General features: G+C 45.0%; 1 pseudogene; it reads right to left on the bottom strand.

Annotated features, from left to right (window-relative positions):
• Positions 1–3,715: 3,715 nt before the first annotated feature.
• Positions 3,716–4,430, bottom strand: LOC149383749 (ethylene-responsive transcription factor 3-like; annotated as a pseudogene).
• Between the last annotated feature and the right edge of the window lie 1,506 nt (positions 4,431–5,936).

The following is a 5,936-nucleotide window of genomic DNA, read 5'->3' as shown; positions in this document are numbered from 1 at the left end:
GTTCAAATTGCAAACTATTGTGGCGATTATCACTCCACCCAAAACACCAAACCGACCCTTCCTTTCAACCTATCCAAAAACCACCAAAAATTCCCTACAACAACAAAACAGCAAACCTTCATCCAAATTGAAGCAAAGACTTATTGAGGCAACCCACGTAATTCCGCAACGATTTGAGCTTCGTTCATCGCAAAGGCAGCGAGGTTCTCATCACATCTTGGTCGCGAGCTTGTACCGGACTCTGGGTGATATTCAGTTCGCATGGAGAGGGTTCAGAGGCTTGCGAGCTGGGAATTTCTGGAACAGGTGAGGTCGGATTTTGAGGCGAGCTGGGCGAGCTGGGAATTTCTGAGACAGGTGAGGTCGGATTTTGAGGCGAGCTGAATTCTGGGTTTATGATGAGCCAATTTGGGAAGTCATTTTCGTCATTCTCCCCATGACGAGCTGAATTGGCGAAGTAATGACTGAACTCATGAAAAGATACATCCATTGAGACTATGAATTTTCGTGATCGGGGTTCATAGCATTTGTAGCCTTTCTGGGTTGCTGAATAGCCAAGGAAGATGCATTTGAGCGATTTTGGTTCAAGTTTACTTTGGCCATAAGAATGGGGGAAGACTGAACAGCCGAACACTTTCGCAGGTAGGGTTGAGATGAGTCGACAGTGAGGGTATGTCTCTAGAAGGACTTGAGATGGGATTTTATAGCCAAGGACACGAGATGACATTCTGTTTATGAGGTAGGTGGCTGTGAGGACAGCTTCTCCCAAAAAATGAGATGGGACGTTTGAGGAGAATATGATGGCTCGGGCGACCTCGAGAATGTGTCGATTTTTCCGCTCGGCTACCCCATTTTGTTGCGGGGTATGAACGCACGAGCTGGAGTGAATTATGCCATGTGTTTTGAAGAAATCGCCGAGCTCAGAATTAAAGTAATCTCGAGCGTTGTCAGTGTGGACAATTTGAATGGATGTGTCGAACTGTGTTTGGATCATTTTGTGAAAGGTTTTGAATAGATTGGATGTTTCAGATTTTTGTTTCATCATGTATATCCAACTGAGTCTAGTGTGGTCGTCAACAAAGAGAAGGAACCATCGAACTCCAGTGACATTGGGAACTTTAGCGGGCCCCCATATATCACTGTGAATTGTGGCAAAAAGACGAGATGGTTTGTACGAGGTGGGGTGATACGAGCTTCGAGAATGTTTGGCGAACTCACACATGTCATACTGAATGAAATTGATATTTTTATTGATAAACAAAGAATGAAACATTCTTTTGAGATACATGAAATTTGGATGCCCTAGTCTAAGGTGATTGAGCATGATCTCTTTGTACTGAGGTGAATGTTGGGCGAGCTGACACATGGCGGGCTGTTCTGGCTTGATGACATAGAGTCCGGTACTCAGCTCGGCATTACCAATCTGTCTCCCCGTGGCCTGTTCCTGAAACACACATGAACTTCCATCAAAAACAGTTCGGCACTTAGAGTCTTGATTGATCTTATGCACAGATAAGAGATTGCATTGTAGTTGAGGCACAAAGAACACCGAGTCTAGCCTCATGGACTTCGTCAAGACAACGGTGCCAATACCAGTTACTTGAGTCTTGGCTCCGTTGGCGATGGTGACTGATATGCTTTTATTACAAGCGGAGTAAGTTGTGAATAGATTTCGATTACCAGTCATGTGATCAGTGGCACCGGAGTCGACAATCCATGCTGTGGGATTCTCTGAGCTTACATTGAGGGCTCTAGGAGAGTTACCTAGAGGGCCAATGCCCGAGTGTTCTCCACTGAGTTGGACTTGTTGAAGAAGCTTCTGGAGAATAGCGAGCTGGTCGTTGCTGAAGGGAGAGGAGTCTGAGGTCGAGGTCGAGGCAGCGGATGAGGTGGATACTAAGTTTCCGACTGAGTTAGGATCCTTAGTATCTTGGGTAGACTTCGAGCTCGGTGGTTTCCCATGCAGTTTCCAGCAGGTTTCTCGGAGGTGTCCAGGTCGTCTGCAACGATCGCAGTAGGGGCGAGGTTTGCGAGGTTTCTCTGTTGAGACGCGGGCTGCAAGAACTTCGTCTCCATGCGTGGTGAACGCGGACGAGTCTGAGGATGAGCCCGGAAGTGAGCTCGATTTGATAACTCCCAGCATGAGTTTCCTCCTGCTTTCCTCGTGTCTGACCGCGGAGAAGGCTTCACGGAGAGATGGTAGTGGTTTTGTACTAAGTATCCGACCTCTGACCTCATCAAGGTCTTGGTTGAAGCCGGATAGTAGTTTAAACACACGTTTGGTCTCCACTATCATGCGGTAGACTTTTGAGTCTTCGGAGCTGGTCCACTGGTGCTGTTCGTAGAGGTCGATCTTCTGCCATAGATGTGTGAGCGAGCTGAAGAACTGAGTAACAGACATCTCTCCTTGACGTAAGTCGTGGAGAGTGTTCTCAGTTTCAAACAGCTCGGACATATCTTCTGAGTTGGAGAAGATTTCTCTAGCTGCTTGCCAGATTTCTGCTGCCGTTCGGTAAATGAGGAAGGTTTCTCCGATTTCGGGGAGCATAGAGTTTATGAGCTAGGACATCACCATGCTGTTTTCGGCCTTCCAACTCTTGAACGTCGGATCTTCGATCACAGGAGATGTGGCCACGCCTGTGAGGTAGTCATCTTTACCTCGTCCCGATATGAACATGAGCACAGATTGGGACCACTGTAGGAAGTTGTGGCCATTGAGTTTGTGGCTTGTGATATGTTGGGAGAAGGATTCAGATTGCGACTGAGTGGGCGGGGTCTGAGTGGTGTTCATGGTGGTTGATTTTCCCTGCTCTGATACCATGTTGAAGTTTAGAGAGAGAGAGTCGAATCTGGAGAGAAGATAAAGAAAGAGAGAATCGGAAAAGAGAGAGAGAGTGTTCAGAGACTTTGAATATTTCTTATATTTAATATTAATTTGTATCACCTATTTATACATATGGTGGGTACAAGAGAGAGTGTAATAAATACATGTGTAATAACAACTTCTAGGAAAAAGAGAATAATAAATATACACAGAGAGCAAGACATCGGAAATAACATGAGAAATAAATGCGACAATTTCCCATGAGGAATGAGTTCCAAGGAGAGGACTTCCGAGGCAAGCTCGACGCGGAAGGGCGAGCTGACGAGCTCGACGCGGAAGGGCGAGCTGACGAGCTCAATTTCAACAATAATAATAATAAGAAGAATAAATCTCATTTTTACCCCTGTACTCGTACCTCAGTTACATTTCGCCCCCTGGACTCGAAAATGTTGCAAAAACTCATCTCACAACTCAAACACGTGTTACAAGGCCCCACTTCCATCAGTATTTGGACGTTAAGTTTAACTTTTTGATGACGTTGAAATATTTTAAAGGGTATAAGAGTATTTTCTATTATTCTAAATACTTTTAATATTTAAATATTATTATCAGATATATTAATTGTTATTAAATAATTAAATACATCCATTTATTCTCTCTGTCCTCCCTCTCTCTCTTTCCTTTTTTCTTCTTTTCTTCTTTGCATTTTTTTTTCCTGGTTCGCGTGGGTTGTGTTTTGTTTCAGCGTGGGTTGTGTTTCCTGATTAGCTTATGAAGATTCAAAAAACAAGTATTAGACTGGATTAACTAAATTACCATAACTAAATTACTAGGAAACAAGTATTAGACTGGTAAAAATGGGATTTACCCCCATCAGAGACAAATCAATCATCAGAGACACAGAGCAGTTGCTTTAAGCTCATTGTCATCGCCTCCAAAGAACAGATCTAAGCCGTCCATCGCGGAGGGAGATTCAGATCGAACGGCAACACTCTCTGAAACGTCGATGTCATAAGGCAGTCGTCATTGTCGTCGTCGTCGACTACCACGGACGAGGACGAATCGCAGTCGCTGCGACAATCTTCGGCGGGAAGACCGGCTTCACGGGCATGGCGGGTCGCGATTGGGCCTGGGCCGAGACTCTGGGCCCACTAAAGGACTCGACGGTGCTGCTGAGGCTGCTCGAAGCCTGAACAACGTCTTTCCCGTGGACATCTTCGACGAGAGCATGGCTAAAGTTAGGGTTAGGGTTAGGGATTGGAAAATTGGTCTTGGCCTTGGGTCCCCGGAGAGAGACGGCGGCGGCGTCGTAGGCTCGGGCGGCTTCCTCGGCAGAGTCGAAGGTGCCAAGCCACACGCGTGCCTTCTTCCACGGGTCTCTGATCTCCGCCGCGAATCAGCCCCAGGGTCTCTTTCCAGCGAGGCGGGGCCGCCGCAGTGTGGTCCTCCCTCCTCCGCTGGTGACGTATGCGTACGGTCTTGAGCTCAGGTCCCACCGCGAGCACGGGAGGCTCGTTCTCAGGGCTAAGGTTGTGCCGAGGATTTTCTTGCGCGCCGATGAGAGGCTCACGCTGCAGATGGTGAGCTTCGAGCCGAGCTGTGCCATTGCAGACCAGGACGGCGAGGAAGAAGAAGTGTGTAATGGAAGAAGAAAAAGAAGAGCTTGAGGGAAGACCGAGTAACTCTGCTCTTGTTCTTGTTGGGAACTTTCACTTCACGAGGTTCAATATTTTAATTTTGAACTGCATATAAAATGGGTTGTGTTTTCTTCTATTTGGGTTTTCTCTCTAGCTCTTCTGTAGAGAGCGATTAATTTCACAACCCACGCTGAAGCAGGAAACACAACCCACGCTGAACCAGGAAAGAAAAAAATGCAGAGAAGAAAAGAAGAAGAAAGGAAAGAGAGAGATGAGAGAGAGAATAATAGAAATTATTTAAATATTTAATCTGATAACAATATTTAAATATTAAAAGTATTTAGAATAATAGAAAATACTTTTATACCCTTTAAAATATTGCCACGTCATCAAAAAGTTAAACTTAACGTCCAAATACTGACGGAAGTGGGGCCTTGTAACACGTGTTTGAGTTGTGAGATGAGTTTTGCAACATTTTCGAGTCCAGGGGGCGAAATGTAACTGAGGTACGAGTCCAGGGGGGTAAAAATGAGATTTATTCTAATAATAATAACTAATATATATGTTAATATCCCCCTTCAAACTCACGATGCTACATCAATAAACATTGACAGTTTGTCAACTAAGAAGCGGAAGCGCGAAGTGGAGTGAGCCTCCTTGAATAAATCGGCGATCTGAAGAAAAGATGGAACATAGGGCAATGTGATCCTACCAAAGTGTAAATGATGGCGGGTATAATGGCAATCAATCTCAATATGTTTGGTTCGCTCATGAAATATCGAGTTACGAGCAATCTGGATGGCACTTTGATTATCCCAGTATAGCGGCGTAGGATGATGAAGAGTGACATCCAGATCAGCAAGTAATCAGCGTAACCAAACAATTTCACATATGGTCGTGACCATAGCGCGATATTCTGCTTCAGTGGAAGCAAGCGAAATAACATCATGCTTCGTGCTCTTCCAAGAGATTAGTCAATCTCCAAGGAAAACATAAAATCCAGTGGTGGACTTGCGATTCGTATGATCACCAGCTCAATCGGCATCAAAGTAGGTGCGTAACTCTAACATAGACGAGGAAGGAAATAGTAGACTTTGAGTACCACTAAGATACATGAGAATGCAAAGAATGGGAGTCCAATGAACTGTGGTAGGAGCAACGACAAACTGACTGACAATATGAACATCATGCGTAATTTCGGGACGAGTAACCATGAGATAAACCAAGCTCCCTACCACCGTGCATTATAGGCTAGGATCAAGCAGATGAGACCCGTCAGATGGAGAATAGCGAGCATTAATTTCAAGAGGAGTATCAACGGTCATGTTGTTAGTGAGACGAGCGCGCTAAAAAATATCTAATATATATTTTGGCTGAGATAGAAGGTAGCCCTTTGGAGAGAAAGCCACCTCTATACATAAAAAGTAACGCAACGAACCTAGATCTTTCATAGCAAAATACCGAGCCAAGTCAGA

This window comes from Urtica dioica, chromosome 10 (genome assembly GCF_054948205.1).
Source record: "Urtica dioica subsp. dioica isolate 48M chromosome 10, U.dioica_male_clone48M_v1_H2, whole genome shotgun sequence".
Classification (NCBI taxonomy): domain Eukaryota; kingdom Viridiplantae; phylum Streptophyta; class Magnoliopsida; order Rosales; family Urticaceae; genus Urtica; species Urtica dioica.
Note: the sequence above shows the minus strand (reverse complement) of the source record. Positions and strands in the feature narration are given on the sequence as shown.